Source organism: Mobula birostris, chromosome 1 (assembly GCF_030028105.1).
Source record: "Mobula birostris isolate sMobBir1 chromosome 1, sMobBir1.hap1, whole genome shotgun sequence".
NCBI classification, from domain to species: Eukaryota; Metazoa; Chordata; class Chondrichthyes; order Myliobatiformes; family Myliobatidae; genus Mobula; species Mobula birostris.
Window position 1 is genome coordinate 51290331 of NC_092370.1, and position 20007 is coordinate 51310337.

At 39.1% G+C, this 20007-nt stretch overlaps 1 protein-coding gene across 7 annotated transcripts in view; it reads right to left on the reverse strand.

Moving 5' to 3' along the window:
• sntg1 (syntrophin, gamma 1) overlaps positions 1–20007 on the reverse strand; it is a 533050-nt gene that overhangs the window by 311871 nt on the left and 201172 nt on the right. Inside the window, exon 2 of one of the 7 annotated variants that reach the window (XM_072255026.1) lies at positions 17024–17215. The exons of the other annotated variants lie outside the window; for them this stretch is intronic. The gene's annotated coding sequence lies outside the window, so the exon portion shown is untranslated. The remainder of the gene's footprint in view (positions 1–17023; positions 17216–20007) is intronic. 7 annotated transcript variants of the gene reach the window in all.

Consider the following 20007-nt stretch of genomic DNA (forward strand, 5'->3'; position numbering starts at 1 on the left):
GAGGGAAGCATGAGACAGGAAACTATAGGTGGTTAGCCTGACCTCTGGTTGGTAAGATGTTGCGAGTCCATTATTAAGGATGGGGTTTCAAGATGCCTGGCAGCACGTGTTGAAAAACGTTGATGTCAGCATGGTTTCTGTAGGGTAAATCTTGCCTGACAAATCAGCTGGAATTCTTTGAGGAAGTAATAGACAGCCTAGAGTCAATGAATGTTCTTTACTGGGATTTTCAGGAGGTCTTTGACAAGTTGCCACACATGATGCTGCTAAACAAGATAAAAGAGTCCATGGTATTACAGGAAAAATACTAACAAGGACAAACGATTGGCTGACTGGCAGAAGGCAAAGAGTGAAAATAAAGGAGGACTTTTCTGGTTGGTTGCTGGTGCTCTGCAGGGATCAGTATTGGGTCTGCTACTTTTGACATTATACTTCAATGATTTAGATGATGGAATTGATAGCTTTGTTTCCATATTTGTAGACGATACAAATATGATGGAAGGGTAGGTAGTGTTGAGGAAGTAAGGACTCTACAGAAGGATTTAGGCAGATTAGGAGAATGGCAAAGAACTGGCAGATGGAATATAGTGTAGGGAAGTGTATGGTAACAGCCTAGATTATTTTGTAAATGAAGAACAAATTCAAAAATCGTTGGTGCAAAGGGACTTGGGAGCCTTGTGCAACAATCCCTAAAATTAGCTTGAAGGATAAGTCATTGGTAAGGAAGGAATGTGTAATTTTAGTATTAATTTCCAGGAGACTAGAATATAAAAGCAAGGATGTAATTCTGAGTCTTTAACTTGCATTGATCAGACCACTTTCGGAGTACTGTGAGCAAATCTGGGCCCCATACAGTACCTAAGAAAGTATATTCTGGAGAATCGCATCAATCTCCTCTAGAGAGTTTCCAGAGTAGGTCTACAAGAATAATCCCAGGAAGAAAAGGATGATTGTATGAGGACCATTGATGGCTCTGGGCCTGTAGTCACTGGACTTTAGAAGAATAAGGTGCCTAGATACAGTGGATGTGGTGAGAATGCTTCCAATAGTGGGAGAGTCTATGTACAGAGGACACAGCCTCAGAATAGAAGGATACCCCTTTAGAAATGAGATGAGGGAGGCATTTCTTTAGCCAGAGGGTGGTGAATCAGTGGAATTGTCACTGACGGCTATTGTCGCCAAGTCATTGGGTATATTCAAAGTACAGCTTGATAGGTTTTTAATTAGTAAGGGGGTCAATGGTCACAGTGAGAGGCAGGAGAATGAGTTGAGAAGGAAAATAAATCAATCATAATCAAATTGCAGGGCAGACTGAATGGGTCAAATGGTGTATAATTCTGCTCCTATGTCTAATGGTCTTATGGTGTTTAAAGAACACTGCAAGGAGCACACAGAGATTTTCAAGCAAATTCTAATATACTGTATATGTGATAAAGGACAAAGAGATAGAACTTGCAAAAGTCAGTCTGATGAATGGAATGAATTAATTTCCAGAAGAAGCTCCTTGTAAGTAGACTGCAACAATAGTATCTCTGTAATATTTATAATGCAGTACTATTTTGAGTGCTAAGCTGTCAATCATCACCCAATACACATGCAGTGAATATAAGAGGGCAGTTAATATGTCAATGTGCCATCACGCATATTAATTTGGTGCATATTGTCTATGACAGTTTCTGTCAAGTAGCCAACAGCCAAACTGATTAAAATATCTCCATGATCTTCACAGAACGTAATTTAAAAGGGTACCTGTAACTGATATGTTATGAATTTCTTTGCTGGATGTCTACAATTGCTAATGATCTAATGTTTATTCACTGCCCATGAATTTGTCCAAAACACCTCAATGGCTCGATTCCATCAGTGACTGGTTTAGTTTCTACCTTACTGCTCATGGTTTCAATTACCTCTTCCTTCTTCCCTCACACCAATTCAATGTCTTGTAATTTAGCCAACAATCACTCTGTCCATCAAAACAAATTAAAACAGCAGACGCTGGATATCTGGGACAGAAAAAAAAATGTGGCAGATTTTCAAAGTCAGACAGAATCTATGGAAAGGTGAAAAACAGAGTTATTGTTTCTGCCTGATGACCCTTCATTACTGCTCAGCCTACCTACCCGTCTGCATCCTTTTATAGATTCCTTGTTTCCTTCTCATAGCTACACCAAGTCTCCTAACTTTGTATAATTAGCATCCTTGGGTGTGCTACCATGTTTGTTCCTTTGTCAGTAAAATGATTCTAAAATAGTGAACAATTATTCTTGATCCATAATATCTAATCTAAACACTACCCATTTATATTACTTTCTGTTTTCACCCCTTTTATCAATGTCACTGGTAAATTAGTAAGGGAGTCCTTACTTTACTTGTTGAGTAAAGTAAGGATGAGGATAACTGATGGGTTTTAAACCCTCGGTGAGCTTGGGCTTGCTTACCCAAACTAGTGAAGACTGGACCCAGCAGACTCTGTGGCTCAAATTTGGCTCAATAGGCTGGAATGCAGACCTAGCAAGGTGCTGTAGAGTGCTTAGGGGTCTGACAAGGCACGAAGGACGTCATGGCCATCCACTGCACCAGACTCCATCTCCAGCCATCTTGACTCTGTCTTGCCACTGGATAAAGATGGTCTCAGATGAGAGAGTGAAGTCAATGCTGCACAACTCTTCTTCACTTTAAGCTGTCTTTGCGCAAGTCACTCTTGTTATCTAGCCTTCCCATCCCAAGTTCTGTGGCAACAGGCTAGCGACAAACAGGCAGGTGCGGGTACACTGGTAATGTAACCACAAGCCTGCACGCTGTCAGCTCAGGCTATAGGGCTGTTCTCCACTGACATGGAGCAGCTGTGCCCTTCGGCAGCCACCTGACTGACTGACTGACTGAGTAGCCCTTCTCAGGAACTCATTGCTCGCCTCCATAGTATGAGGAAAGAGCTAGAAAAGTACTCCAAACATTGCCTGCTTCATTCTTTCCTTGCCCAGTTTACCATGGCCGGTGAGGACCCTATCACAGTGGTCAAAATACTTCAAAGAGAAAATTAAGAGCTATTCCTCTCACCCTCGGAGTGTGGCAGGTGCACACACTCTTGGACAGAGTCGATGCTGACAGACCTCAGAGGAAATCTGCTCTAATAAGGAGAGAGTCTGCCCAACATAATATCGATACCACAACCCTGAGTGAGACAGGGTTTACAGGAGAAAGCGAAATTTGTGAAAGGAGCGTGGGATACATTTTTTTTTGGAGTGGAACAGGAAATCAAGATTGACATGGGGCTGGTGTTGGATTTGCAGTGAAGATAGGGATTTCTGGCAAGCTTTCTGGACATCCAAACTGTGTGAATGATGGGGTCATGACCATTAAACCCCCCCCCCCCCCATCATATGCTAGGAAGCATGTCACCATCATCAGTGCTTACACTCCAACCATGACCAATCCAGGTAATGTCAAGGTCCGGTTCTATGAAGAAAGGCACTCAGTTATTGCAACTGTTCCCAAAAGTGGAACCTTATCCTCCTTGGTGAGTTCAATGAAAGAGTAGGCTCTAACAATTGCTCCTAGGATGGGTTTCTTGGGAAATATAGCACTGGTTACTGCAAAAACACCGGTCTTCTACTACTCCAGACATGTGCTGAACATGAATTGTTGATCGCCAACACAATCTTCCGCCTTCCCACCCATAACAGAACTTTGTGAATGCATCCTCACTCTAAACATTGGCATCTAATCGATCAGGCAGAATGTAAGAGTGACAAAATCTATGCGCAGTGCTGAATGCTGGACAGACCATCATCTCATCATTTCTAAAATGAACATCCACATCCAGACCAAGAGAAGCCTACACGGAAAAGAAGCCACAAATCGATTGAGCATCTCCAAGCTGAAAAAGAGCAACATACAAGTGCCTATAAGAAGTATTTACACCCCTTGGAATTTTTCATGCTTTATTTTTTTGCATCATTGAATCACAGTGGATTTAACTTGGCTTTTTTGACACTGATCAACAGAAAAGATTTTTGCATGTCAAACTAAAAACTAATTTCTATAAATTGATCTACATTTATTACAATATCACAAAATAACTGTTCGCACAATTACTCACCCCCTTCAAGTCGGTATTCAGTAGATGCACCTTTGGCAACAATTATAGCCTCGAGTCTGTGTGGATAGGTCCCTATCAGCTTTGCACATCTGGACAGTACAATTTTTCCCCATTCTTCTTTACAAATCTGCTTGAGCTCTGTCAGATTGCATTGGGATCGTGAGTGAACATTCCTTTTCAAGTCCAGCCACAAATTCTCCATTGGATTGAGATCTGAACTCTGACTTGGCCACTCCAGGACATTAACTTTGTTGTTTTTAAGTCATTCCTGTGTAGCTTTGGCTTTATACTCTGAGTTATTGTCTTGCTGGAAAACAAATCTTCTCCCAAGTCACAATTCTCCTGCAGACTGCATCAGGTTTTCCTCCAGGATTTCCCTGTATTTTTCTGCATTCATGTTACCCTCACAAACCTTCCAGGGTCTGTTACAGTGAAGTATTCCCATAGTATGATGCACCCACCACCATGCTGCACGGTAGGGATGGTGTGTTTTTGATGATGTGCGGTGTTTGGCTTACACTAAACGTAGTGTTTAGTCTGACAGTCAAAAGCTCGATTTTGGTTTCAAGCGACCATAGAACTTTTTTTCCAGCTGATCTCAGAGTCTGCCACATACCCTCTGGCAAACTAGCCATTTTATGTGAGGTTCTTTCAAATTTGGCTTTCTGTTTGCCACTCTCTCATAAAGCTGTGGCTGGTGAAGCACCCAGGCAACAATTGTTGTAAGCACCATCTCTTTCATCTCAGCCACTGAAGCTTATAACTCCTCCAGAGTTTTCATTGGCCTCTTATGGCCTCCCTCACTAATTACATTAACTCAGTTTTTGAGGATGGGCTGCTCTAGTCGGATTTACAGCTGTGTCATGTCCTTTCCATTTTTTGATATTGACTTAACTATACTCCAGGGGATATTCAATGACTTGGAAATTTTCTTGTATGCATCTTCTGACTTTTGCTTTTCAATAACCTTTTCGCTGAGTTGCTTGGAGTGTTCTTTTGTACTCGTGGTGTAGTTTTTGCCAGGATACTGACTCACCAGCAGTTGGACCTTCCCAGTACAGGTGTACATTTACTACTTTCAGTTGAAACACCTTGACTGCACACAGGTGATCTCCATTTAACTAATTATGTGACCTCTAAAACCATTGGCTGCACCAGTGATGATTTGGTGTATCAGATTGAAGGGAGTGAATACTTATGCAATTAATTATTTTGTGTTTTATTTTGTAATTCATTTAGATCACTTTGCAGAGGTTTGTTTCCCTTTTGACACGAGAGTCTTTTTCGGTTGATCAGCATCAAGAAAGACCAATTTAAATCCACTAGGATTCAATGTTGCAAAACAATAAAAATGAAAACTTCCAAGGGGGAAAATAACTTTTTATAGGCACTGTAAATCAGTCTTTTGTTAACATCCTGGAAGACCATTTAAAAGCCACCACTCCAGACAATCAGAACATGGAAATTACTTTGTCAACCCTCCAAGAGCTGATGTATAACACCGCTACAGAGATACTGGCACCTGCTATCAGAAAGCACAAGGGCTCGTTTGATGAAAATTGCATTGACATCAAACAACAGCTAGATGAGAATCATCATCTCCACCAAGCTTTCCTTGGTGACATGAAGTCCATCTCAAAGATGGATGCCTTCAATAAGATATGAGAGACTGTACAACACAAACCATGCCTGAAGCAGGATTCCTACTTGAGCAATAAAACTGATGAGATCCAAGCTTATGCAGATAGATATAGAACATAGAATAGTAGAGTAGATTAGATTAGATTATGAGGACACGCAGTCCTCTTTTATTGTCATCTAGTAATGCATGCATTAAGAAATGATGCAATATTTCTCCAGAATGATATCACAGAAACACATGACAAACAAACTGAAAAACTGACAAAAACCACATAATTATAACATAGTTACAACAGTACAAAGTAATACTGTAATTTGATAAAGAACAGACCATAGACACGGTAAAAAGCCTCAAAGTCTCTCAAAAGTCCCATCATCTAACACAGACAGTGAACCTCCAGTGCCGCAAACTTGCCGATGCAGCATCCTGGAAGCATCCGACCACAGTCCAACTCCGAGTCCGTCTGAAAACTCCAAGCCTCCGACCAGCTCTCCAACACCGAGCACCATCTCTGCTGAGCGCTTCAACCCCGGCCCCAGCAACAGGCAAATCCGAAGATTTGGGGCCTTCCCCTCCGGAGATTCTCATCGCACAGGAGCAGCGGCAGTGAAGCGGGCATTTCAGAAGTTTCTCCAGGTGTTCCTCTGTGCTTCTCACGGCTGTCCCCATCAAATCAGGATTGTGCACGGCATCCTAATTAATACATACAATATCATTCGGAATGGCCGTGCGCGCTGCGTCACGCCGCCATCTTCTCTTTCCTAGTACAGCACAGTACAAGCCCTTTGGCCCACAATGTTGTGCCAAGCCTTAAACCCTGCCTCCCATATACCCCCCCCCCACCTTAAATTCCTCCATATACCTGTCTAGTAGTCTCTCAAGTTTCACTGGTGTATCTGCCTCGACCACTGACTCAGGCAGTGCATTCTATGCACCAATCACTCCCTGAGTAAAAAACCTTCCTCTAATATCACCCTTGAACTTCTCACCCCTTACCTGAAAGCCTTCTACAAAAACGTTAAAAAACTTCTACAATGCACTAAACAAAGGCTGGGCTGAGCACTTTAACAGTGTTCGGAATTGTCCTTCGAGTATAAATGAATCCATCCATAGCCTGCCCCAACTACTTGTCAATGAAGCTCTGGATGTACCACCACTCTTAGCCAAGACCCAAACAGCAACACATCACATATCAACTGTCTAGTGGTAAAACACCTAGATCAGACACAATACCAGCTGAGGCCTAAAAGGAAGGTGGTGCAGTGCTAACAGAAAAGCTCTATCAGCTCTTCCAACCCATGTGGCAAGAAGAGACGATTCCACAGAAATTTAAAGACATATCTATCATCCACCCCACTGTGTAAAAGCAAAAGGATAACCAACAATCCTGTGGCAACTAATGGGAAATTTCCTTGCCGTCTATTGTAGGCAAGATCTTCTCCACATTTCTTCCCAACCGTCTCATATCACACCCTCACTGGGAACTCCTATCAGAGAGCCAGTGTGGATTCCAGAAGGAGTGTGGGACACGGTGTTTGCTGCAAGAGAAATGTCTCCTGCCATGTCGACCTGACTAAGGCCTTCGACACTGTTAGCAGAAAGTGTCTAGGGGAGATAATGGCAAAGTTCAGCTGCCCAAGGAAATACCTCACCACAGTGCAGCAATTCCATAATGGCATGCAAACTAGAGTTCAGGACAATGGTGAGACAGTTGACCTCTTCCCTGTCTCATATAGGGCTAAGCAGGGCTGGATCTTGGTGCTAATGTTATTCAGTTTTGTCGTTTCCATCATATTCACTGATATCTTCAGAGTGAGTGATGTAGGCATTAGCAACAGCTTCCACACTAATGGGGAACAGTTCAACTTCAGAAAACTCCAAGCAAAAACTAAGGTTATGACAGTCATCATCAGAGGCTTGCTTTTTGCTGATGGCTGTGCCCTCAATACTGGTTTTAAAAATGATGTGCAGCGTTGTGTCGACTATTTTTCTGATGTCCAAGCCAGTGACCCCAAATGCAACATGGCTGCCATCTTTGTCCACAATGACAAACAACTGTTTGAGTGTGGATTGGCCTCTCCATCTGTCTGTGTGCCCACAGACCAGTCCAGCCTCTACAGATTGCAGATGACTAGAATGATTCTCATCATTGCACGGTGGATGTACAAATTTTATGTGGTATCGTTCAAATATCTTTTGAAAAAGCAGATGTGTGCACTATTTCCCATTTATTGATTATTACTCACATTCCCAAAAGAATTCTATTTTTCAAAGCTAATTTTCCCGTGATAAACTGGGTTAATGCAGATTAATGACATCATTTCACACTTCATAATGGATTGCAGCATTTGAACAACAACAGAGATCAAGCATACCGGTATTTAATTGCCTGAAAGAACAACATGCGAAACAGCTGGGGCTCCATAAAAAATTAAGAAAATGAAGCAGGAATAAGCCATTCAACCTTTTAAATCAATGCTAGCATTAAATAAGATCTTGGCTGACGGTTTAGTTTAGTGCTACTTCCTATACTTATTATAATTCTATTGATTCCCTAACGAACCTGTAATCTGTTAACCCCTGCTGTGAATATACGCAGTGATTGAACTTCCATAGTTCTCTTGGATTGAGAATCCAAAGGTTCTCCTTCATTGGGCTGAAATTCCACCTATCTCAGTCTTGCTAATGTGACCACCTTATGTTGAAACTGTGACCCTGATTCTAGGCATTACAACCAATGGAAATCAGTTACTCAATAGGTTTCAATAGGGTCATTTAATGTCAGCGAAATGTATACAGTATACATCCTGAAATTCTTTTTCTTCGCAAACATCCACAAAAACAGAGGAGTGCCCCAAAGAACGAATGACAGTTAAATGCTAGAAACACAAATCACCCCCCAGCCCCCTCCCACGCACAGGCAGCTGCAAGGCAATGAGCCCCCCTCCCCCACCAGCAAAAGAAAGAATCGTTGCCCCCCCGCCGAGCAGTCATGCTTGCAGCAAAGCTTCAATAAGACACGGACTCTGTCAAGCCTTAAAATTGTGTGTGCTTGAATGGAATAGCATCACACTTTACTAATTTAAGAGTGTATAGGCCAGTCTACTTAATCTGTCCTGAGAAGTCAACCTCCATCCGAGGAAGAGATTTGATGAACTCCTCTGTTGCACTCTACCACAAACTTGCTGCAGTTTCTTGTGGTCATGGGCAGACCATACCATGACTCACATGGATAGAATTCTCCCTATGATGCATTGACAAAAAGTCTCAGGATCAAAGTGTCATGCAAAATGTTTTAGCTTCCTAAGAAGCAGAGATAATGGTGAGCTTTCTTCGGAATGAAGCCTACAGGGTTAGATCCAGACAGGCTGTTTTGCAGCCTTCAGTCCTAGAAACTTGAGGTTTCAACCCTCTCGAGCTCTGTACTATTGGAGTCAGCAGGTGTGTGTGCACTGCCCCATTCCTGAAGGCAATAACCAGCTGCTTTGTTTTGCTGATGTTGAAGGAAAGGTTGTCATCATGACACCATGTCACTAGGCTCACTTGTCTCCTCCTGTAATGTAACGCATCGTTATTTGAAATTCTTCCCACTACAGTGGTGTTATCTGAAAACTTGGAAATGGGGGAGAGCAGAATCTGGCCACACCTTTCTGAGTGTAAAGGGAGTAGAGCAGGAAGTTAAGAATCCCACAATTCTAAGACATAGTGGTTAGTAGGTGAATTGGTCACATGGGTGTAATTGGGTGGCACAGGCTCATTGAGTCGGAATGGTCTGTTTCCACATTGCATCTTTAAATCTAAATCCAAATCCAAATCTGGTTTGAACTGGTACATTACACTCAAGTGTATATATTGATTTGTTTAATAATCTTTTCGGTGACTCCTTATTCAATACACTACGTCCCCTGAGTCCCCCTTATCCATTCTGCCCGATCTAACATCAGAAAAGAAACAGATTTGCCAAGCATAGTTCTTCTTTCTCAAATTCACGTTAAATGCCTAATTTTATCACTCATTTCTCTCTGTGCTACTAACTTCTTCAAAGTTCAAAGTACATTTATTATCAAAGTATGTATATTATATACAACTCTGAGATTCCCCTCCTTACAGGCAGCTACAAAACAAAGAAATCCAATAGAATTCCAATCCATTAAAAAGATTCAAGTATTTTCCCATCTCTATTATTAGGTTAACTGGTTTGTAGTTTCCCATTTTCTCTCCCCGTCTTTCTTTAAAAAGTGAAGTTAAAATTGTTGCCTTGCGGTGAGTCAATACAGTTCCAGAATTTATGGAAGTTAGAAGGATGAAAATGGTACATTCATCATGTCCATGGCTATAATGTCAGTATGCCTTTCAGTTGTATTGATTTCTCCAATGCTAAATTTTCACTCATACATATTTCTTTCAGCTTCTCTATTACCCTGGACCTATTATATTCTATTATTTCTGGACAGTTTCCTGTCTTTTCCTGTGAAGACGGATGCAATGTGTGTGTTCAATTTATCTACTGTTGCCTTATTTCTAATATAATTTCTGCTCTCTCAATCTTTTGTTAGTATTCTTTTATTTACATGTTACTTTTGTGTTTCTTTCTATATTATTATACAGCTCTGTTTACTTTGCTTATTCTAATTCTATTTCACCCTTTCTTTTCAATTTCTTGGTCCTCCTTTGATGAAGATTGTTATTTTTTCCCCACTCTTTAGATTTAATTCTCATTTATGGCAATGTCACCCTTACTATCCTTTGATCCAAGATGTTCTATCCTTTGATCTGAGATTATTTTTAGTTCCTCATTAGCCATAGGGGACCTTCATTTTTATATGGTTTGTTTTCCTGTAAGTTGAATGTTATTATTTAACTGTTTTCTATTGGTGAATTACTTCATAGCTTTTCAGGCAGTTTTACCATAGCCAGCTCATAGCTCATATTTTGCTTTATATAGAATAATGACTGTGGTTTAAGATTGAATTAAGTTACATTAAGTCTTCAGATATATTCTGATTACTGTTATCCAAAGACTACTTAATATTAATTAGTCCTTACTTATTGCACAATACTAGATTTCCTTAAAATACTGATCTGGAATTCATTCCCTTAAAGATTGTCCTCCACATTACTACTACTACTAATTTGGTTTGCCTAGTCTATTTGTAGATGAAGATCCTCCATGATCACTGCATTACACTTGCTAAAGGGAACTCTAATTTTCTCATTTATACTATCCATTACTACTGCTGTGTAGTCATATTGACAACTCCCATCAACGTTTTCCCCCAGGCGATTTCTTAACACCTCACAAAACCACTCCACTTCTTGATTTTATGGGATTTGTTCTTTCTCTCTACCACTTTACACTATGACATCTGTTCTACCCGCCCTCCTTTTCTATTTTGTCAACCTCCTTCTAAAAATTAAGTATCCTGGACTATTTCCTTTCCAACTTTGATCAACATGAAACCACAGCTAAATAATAGCTATAGATCATAATTATTTATTTCTATACAGCATTGATGCATGTTCCAAACCCAAGACTTGAAAACAACAATCTAACCTTAATTAATATTGTGTGTTACTAGCCTCACCAATATTTTGAACCAACTATTTGGTTAGTAAACCTGGTCTATAACTGAGATTAATAAATCAGACTATTCTGTAAATTTATAGGCTATATATCTTATGTCATCTATAAAATAAATATGGTTGGCATGTGTTCCCAATATATAAGTGGGCAAATCTAATTCGTCCTACCAAAGATAGTCACTTTATTCCTGCCTCATACACAGTCTTTTACTAAGAAACCTTGTGTTATTGGAAGTCTTATTGTAGCTGAAAAAGCTGTATTTGCTTTCAAAACACAGATGTTAACAAATTTTCCTAATTATGATTGCACTATAACCAGTGAGGCCCTCATAATACAAACAGAGGTCCCTCACCTATCAATCACTTAACAAGTAATAAGGAAAGCTAACAGAATGTATCATTTACTACAGGGGAATTGAATACAAAAGTACAGCTATTATGCTTCAATGACATTAGATATTGGTGAGATCATATCAGGAGTAAAATGCACTATATTGTTCAATTTACTGTTATCTCAAAGCAATTTAACATTAAGAAAAAATGTAAATGTGTTGGAGGGAGATTAGAAAATATCTGTTAGATTTACACTTGTAATGAACAGACTGCCTTATGAAGCAAAGTTGTTCATGTGTGCATTCATCTGCTGAGATTTAGAAGATTGACAGGTAACTTGATCAAACATGTAAGACCCTGACAGTTCTTGACAAGGTAGATGTTGGGAAGATATCTCATGTTGTAGAATAATTTAGATCTATGTGGATCATCCATTTATGATAGACTGAAAATGAAGTTTTTTTTCTGCAAAGGTCATGAGTCTTTTAAGGGCTGTAGAAACAAAGGCAACAGATAAGCAAGTAGGTGGGAATGAAGAGTTGGGGTTACCATCAGATCAGCTATGTTCTTATTTAAAAAGACATGCTTGAGGAGCTGGGGGGCCCATTCCTGCCCCTATTTTTATGCCATCTCTGCCATTTGCAAACAGCAACATAAGAAATTAAAGAAAGTTCACAACAGAAAGATACAAGCATTACTCAAAAGCAAATATTTATTTTGTTGTGAAAGAAAACTCAAGATGTAAGAGAATAAAAACAAGGCAAAAGTCAAATGCATGACAAAATTTTATTATCAGGCTGCCATGGTAGCATACAATTAGTGTGATACCATTTTAGTCCAGGGATTCTGGAGCTCAGAGTTCAACTCCAATGCGCCTTTCTGTAAGGAGTCCACTTAGAATATGTGGGTATTTCCCAGATGCACTGGTTTTCTCCCACAGTCCAAAGATGTTTCGGGTAGGTTAATTGGTTATTACAAATTGTCCCGTGATTAGGTTAGAGTTAATCAGGGTTATGGGGTTGCTGGGAAGCCATGGCTCAAAAGACTGGAAAGGCCTACTCAGTGCTCTATTGCTCAATAAAATAAAATATTTTGTATATTACATTACACTAATCATGAAAGGGTATAGAGTAAGTTTAAGAGCTCACAGCCACTGCTTTTGCCTGTGACAGTATTTTCCAAACACTGTCTCTTTCTCAAGACTGCAACTAGTACAGTATTAGCCTTTCAAGTTGATAAGTAACTTACAAGTTTCTTATTAATGACATTACAGTTCTAAAACTATAATTCAGCTTTCCAGCAATTTTTATGACTTTCCTTCCAACCTTGCCCCCATGTCATTACACTAGCACTAACGCAAACAAGTACTTGAACTGTACTATCTCCTTTGTTAACATTTTTATTTATTATATCAATAACCTTTCATTATATTGATGAAAGATTAGAATCATAGATCTTAAATTGTTATTTTGATTTTTTTACAACTTAATATTATTCATTATTAAATAATGTTAAATGAACCTAGGATTGAAAATATTGCTTTTTGTGTTTAATTTTATACAGAAAAAACATGGACAGCATACCTTTTCTGAGGACATCTGAAATACATTTATGAGTACTCCCCTGAGAGTATCAGCTAATGTATATTAATGACTTGTAGCTGCAGAAGAAGTCTACAATCTCCTCTACAATCACTCTGAGCACCATTGTCCCACAAGGCTGTGTACTCAGCCCCCTGCTGTACTCACTGTGGACCCATGATTGTGTAGCCAAGTTTCCATCAACTCAATATATAAGTTTGCTGATGACACAACAATTGTAGGCCGTATCTCGGGTAATGATGAGTTTGAGTACAGAGAGGAGATTAAGAACCTGGTGGCATGGTGCGAAGACAATAACTTATGCCTCAATGTCAGCAAGACGAAGGAATTGGTTGTTGACTTCAGAAGGAGTAGCAGACCGCACCACCCAATTTACATCAGTGGTGCGCAAGTGGAACAGGCCAAAAGCTTTAAGTTCCTCGGGGTCAATATCACAAATGACCTGACTTGGTCCAACCAAGTAGAGTCCACTGCCAAGAAGGCCCACCAGTGCCTTTACTTCCTGAGAAAACTAAAGAAATTTGGCCTGTCCCCTAAAACCCTCACTAATTTTTATAGATGCACCGTAGAAAGTATTCTTCTAGGGTGCATCACAACCTGGTATGGAAGTTGTCCTGTCCAAGACCGGAAGAAGCTGCTGAAGATCGTGAACACAGCGCAGCACATCACACAAATCAATCTTCCGTTCTTGGACTCACTTTACACCGCACGCTGTCGGAGCAGTGCTGCCAGGATAATCAAGGACACGACCCACCCAGCCAACACACTTTTCGTCCCTCTTCCCTCCGGGAGAAGGCTCAGGAACTTAAGACTCGTACAGCCAGATTTGGGAACAGCTTCTTTCCAACTGTGATAAGACCGCTGAACGGATCCTCACCCGGATCTGGGCTGTACCCTCCAAATATCCGGACCTGCCTCTCGGTTTTTTTTTTTGCACTACCTTACTTTCCATTTTTTCTATTTTCTATTTATGATTTATAAATTAAATTTTTAATATTTACTATCGATTTGTAACCCAGGGAGCGGGAAGCGCAGAATCAAATATCGCTGTAATGATTGTGCATTCTAGTATCAATTGCTTGGCGACAATAAAGTATAAAGTATAAAACATCAGTATATTCATTTTTGCAAAGATGAAGATGGGGAAATTACTGAGAGGAACGCAAAATCTTCCACCATTAAAAGGACAAGTTAGGAAAAATGGAAATAGATTTGAATATACAATACATATCTGCAAAATGTGAAAGGAGTTATTTGCAATGTTGGAGGGCCGGGGATCAAAATAAATTAAGTCATCTTAAGGAATCTAATGGGACTGAAAATGAAGATGAATTAAAAATTGTTGTTATATAAACCGGTTATCCCTGGGAAGCATTCCCTACATAAAAAGAAGTGCACCATCATTGCACATAGTCTAAATTAATTTATGTGTGGGTAGGATCAGATTTTAAAATCTTTGAAACAATAAACCTAGAGAAACAAGATCAAAGTAAATTATCAAGGTACATATATAATCACCATATAAACCTTGAGATTCATTTTCATGTGTGCAGACTCAACAAATCTATAGAGCTGTAATTATAACAGAATCAATGAAACACTGCCCAACTAGGGCATTCAATCAAAGTGCAGAAGACAACAAAAAGTGCAAATGCAAATATTAAGATGCAATAAATAAAGAGAACATGGGATGAAGAGTCCTTGACACTAAGTCCATTGATTGTGTGAACATTTCAATGATGGGACAAATGAAGTTGAGTGAAATTATCCCCTTTGTTTGAGAGTCTGATGGTGAGGGGTAGCAACTGTTCTTGAAACTGGTGCTGCATATCCTGAGGATCTTGCACCTTCTTTCTGAACGAAGCAGCAAGAAGAGAGCATGATCTGGAAGGTGGGGATCCCTGATAATGGACACTGCTTTCCTATGTCAGCATTTCATGTAGATGTTCTCAATGGTTGGAGGGCTTTACCTGTGATGGTCTAGACCAAACCCAGTACTTTTTGCAGGATTTTCCGTTCCAAGTCATTGGTGTGTCCATACCAGTCAAGATATTCTCCACTACACATCTATAGATGTTTGTCAAACGTTTTAGATGTCAGCTATGTACATATTACTTCACTAACTGGAAAATACTTCAAAGCAAATTTAAAGATGATCGATGGTATTTCTGAAGGAAAGAATTCTGAGGAAAGTTAATGAATGTATTAGCCCTGACAGGAAGGAAATGAGATTAGCCACTCAACAGTGCAGAAGATATAATGAAAAATGGAATTTCAACTATACATTTTTTTAAAAAGAAATGAACTCTTGAGTTTCTGCACCTGGAAACAGTCATTCTGTCAAACAAAATTCAAACTATAGAATAGAAATTAGAGGTTGATGCAAAAACTAAATTAAATCAGAGTGGATTAAGGAAGATAAGTCTTAGTTTTAAAAGACATAACACGAATTGTTTAAAATTATCTATTTTAAAATTTATCCAAGATCTAAAAACTAAAGGTGCTATATATTAATAATAATATGTTGTGCTTTAGCTTGAAAATAAAGAAATGCAACAGTGGAATACAATGTATTACTGTTTTTATATAGAGCTTTCAGTGATCCCAACAGGGGAGGAATTTGTTGGCATGTGTATTGAGCTATTGTGCAGCTTTATGAGTCATTTCAATGCCTCTTGACATATTTGCTGTGATTTCTTTACTGTTGCTATGAAAACACAATTCAACTTTGATTTAATAAGTTCAATTTTGAAATTTATGGCCCTTAAAATTAGTTTAGTATCCAACTTTATTTCCTTCTTATTATCACTTTTTAATAAGTTGAGAAAAATCAGGTTTGAGAATAGAGCATTTATAGATTGAAAATCATCCCTTTAGTGCATTAAGTTTCTCAGTTACAGTTTCCATTTAATTGGCATTCAATAGATTTGATCTGGCTGGTCATACTGCATGAAATTGCTCTAAAGTGCCGTATAATTCATTTCAATTTATAATTTAACTATCACCAGAATTTACTTTCCAGTTCCACAATTCTCCTTTAGCATTTCTTGCATTTCTAATGATCAAGTAATTTACGTACTCTGTTGGTGCTGATTGTGCATAGACTGTACAAGCTTGATGGACTGCTCTTAGCCAATTTTCCATTGTTCTGACATATAGAAATGAAGAATGTTTGCTAAAACCTGTCATTCATAATTTGATTTACTATATCTCATACACATTTATCTACCTTTGTTCCATTTTATACCATTACCTAACAAAAATATACTGTTTTTAATCCTGAACGTGTTATTTGATCCAATGTCCTTTGTGTCCTTTGACTACTGGTATTAGTGTCCATTTTTCATGATTCTCTCAACGACAAAAGTCATTTCTCTGTACCATCAGTTAAATTACTCTGTTACGTAACTGGCAATAATGAATATCAATCGAGACAAGTTATATAAAAACAACCAAACATTTATTAAACACGGAAAAACGGTAAAAAAAAACAAACAAAAACCTTAACCAGAAGTTAACCGCTATGCAGCCGTTCAACAAATCATCACTCGGCACTGGTTCTTAAAGCGTTAAATGCGAAAACAGTTCTTAAAGCGGTAAAGTCAGATATAGTTCTTAAAATGGTAAATTCGAAAGTCCAACAGATTTATACGTTCAATTGTGAGAGACTTCCCTGCAGAAGGATTTCATCATAGACGCGACTTTCCTGTTGGTTCTGTCCAAAGGATTCATGATGCAGGAAATAAACAGTTTAAAACAACTGACCTTAAATTCTAGACAGCAAACCTTGCATGAACTCTTTGCTGGTTTGGCAAGAGTTATCTACGATGCAGGTCACTACTCCTTCAACGAAGACTCAATAAGGTCGATCCTTTGTTAAACCGCCAAACAAAACCGACTCCTCTCAATCCTTCGGGTCCTGTACTTCGATAAAGTCTTCACTCTCCCGTACTACTGCTGGAATAAGGTACATCAACACATCTAGCAAAAATTGCCAATCCAGCACTATTGTACCTTGCAACAGAACGTACAGTCCGTCTTAAAAATGAAACTGCGTCATAAAAACAAATACGCAACAGAAACGGAGACACAGACGCATGTTCTAGCCGGAAAACTAAAAACTAAAAACTAACTGCATCATCTGGGGTCTTCCCTTATATACCCGTGATGCACATGTCATCACATAACCTCACATCGGCGGGAAAATTACATCAGGTGACCTCCAAAAGACCATTACATCATTCTCCCAAAAAAAAATCACAGACCTCCTTGAGGTATGTAACAACTCTCAATCTTTTAAACTCAAGGAAACACAATTGTTGATGTAACTCTTGTGAATCTGTGCCCCACCTCTTCCACTGCTCTTGTACCTTTCCCAGATTATGTACTCAAACTGTTGGCCACCCTTTAAATGAGATGTATCCAAGAGTCTGTTCAACTGGAGCACCACTATTTTAATTCCAATCCCATGCAATAAAGTGTCTTCTCCTCAGCCATCAGATTTCTGAATGATCCATGAATACTGCCTCACTATTCTTGTCCTTTTTATTTGGCGTTATTCTTTTCTTTGTTGTAATTTATAGTAAGTTTGTCCTTGCACTGTACTCCTGCTGCAAAATAACAAATTTCACATCATACAAGTCTGAGATAACAAATCTGATATTTATAAATTCATTTAGCTGTTTAATTACATTTTTTCTATTCCTTTTGTTTCATCAATCTATTGAACTGGAAGACCAGAATAATTAGGGATCATGTCCAATGATGTATGATAATCACCAAGTAGGTTGTAGCTCAAACACATTTAAATTATTTTTCCCAATCGTCACTTATCATTGCTCTGTTAGTTACATTGAAGGACAAAATGGATAAAATAAATATATTTCTTTTTGTGTACTGCTGATGCTGGAATCTGAAGCAACAAACAAGAGACTGCAGTTCTGCAAAAGGTGGAAATTGTTTAATCTGCACTCTTGTTTGTACCCATAGAAACATTAGCCATATGACATTCCACATGAAAATTCAGTTTTGCTACTACAGCTCACTCAAATCCTGCTATGTAATATTCACCAATGTCCCACAACCATCCTCTAGGAAATTACTTGAGATTCCATCTGAGTCACTAATTTGAAATGTCTTTATAAATGCATTAAGGCACATTATTTGGACATTAAATAAAAAAGTAGTTTATTTGAAAAACCGGACTCTGGTGGTATTGGGTTTGCTGAATGTAAAGTTCTAAACTCAGATAGAGACCTTAAGCCCTAATGGATATAAATAACCACAAGGACTCACACTAAAGTGAGATTATACTGTAACTACACAATCTTTAAAGACTAGTTAACATCTCTATGTATTCCCCATGGTAAGGTGAGCTGCCAATACCCCCTATTCAAGTGGTGGGTCCCCTCTCTCTACTAGGGAAAAGATACGTCCCAATAACAAAGTAGTTTAAACACAGTTAATTTATTTACAGTGATACACATTTAAAACCAAATAACACTCTTAAAAGCATATTTAAAATTTATCGAGGATTTCTATCTTAAACATTAGGTAATAAGAAAGGAAAAGATGAAATATGAGGGCAAACTAGCCAATAATATAAAATAGGACACTAAAGGTTTTTTTCAGTTACATAAAGAGTAAAAGGGAGGTGAGAGTTGTTATGGACCACTGGAAAATGATGCTGGTGACATAGCGATGGGGGACAAAGAAATGGCAGATGAACTTAATTAGTACTTTGCATCTGTCTTCTTTGTGGAGGACACTAGCAGTGTGCCAGAGGTCTGTGAGTGTCAGGGAGCAGGTGTTGAGTGCCATTGCTATTACAAAGGAAAAAGTACTAGGCAAACTGAAAGGTCTTAAGGTGGATAAGTCACCTGGACCAGATGGACAACATCCCAGAGTTCTGAGAGAGGTTTCTGAAGACATAGCAGATGTATTGGTCATGATCTTTCAAGATTCATTTGATTCTGCCATGGCTGTGAAGGACTGAAAGATTACAGATGTCACTCCACCGTTTAAGAAGGGAGGAAAGGAAAAGAAAGGAAATTATAGGTCAGCTGTAGGCCAGTTGGGAAAGAGTTGGAGTCTATTATTAAGGATGAGGTTTCGGGGTACTTGAAGACTAATGATAAAATAAGTCAAAATCAGCATGGTTTTTGTAAAGGAAAATCTTGCCTGACAAATCTGTTAGAGTTCTTCGAGGAAGTAACAAGCAGGATGGACAGAGGAGGGGCCGTGGGTGTCATTTACTTGGATTTTCAGAAGGTGTTGATAAGGTGCCACATATGAGGCTGCTTAACAAGACAAAAATCATGTGGTGTTATAGGAAAGTTACTGGCATGGTTAGAGGAATGGCTGACAGCCAGGAGGCAGCGAGTGGGAATAAGGGGGGCCTTTTCTGATTGGTTGCCAGTGACTAGTGATGCTCCTCAGGGGTCAGCAGTATTGGGACTGCTACTTTACACATTGTTTGTCAATGATTTAGATAATGGACTTGATGGCTTTGTGGCAAGGTTTGGGGATGATTCAAAGGCAAGTGGAGGGGTAGGAAGTGCTGAGGAAGCAATGTGATTGCAGCAGTACTTAGACAAATTGGAAGAACGGGCAAAAACGTGACAGATGGAATACAAGTGTTGGGAAATGTATAATAATACATTTTGGTAAAAGGAACAATAATGTGAACTATTATCTAAATGGGGAGAAGGTTCAAACATCAGAGGTGCAGATGGACTTAGGAGTCCTCG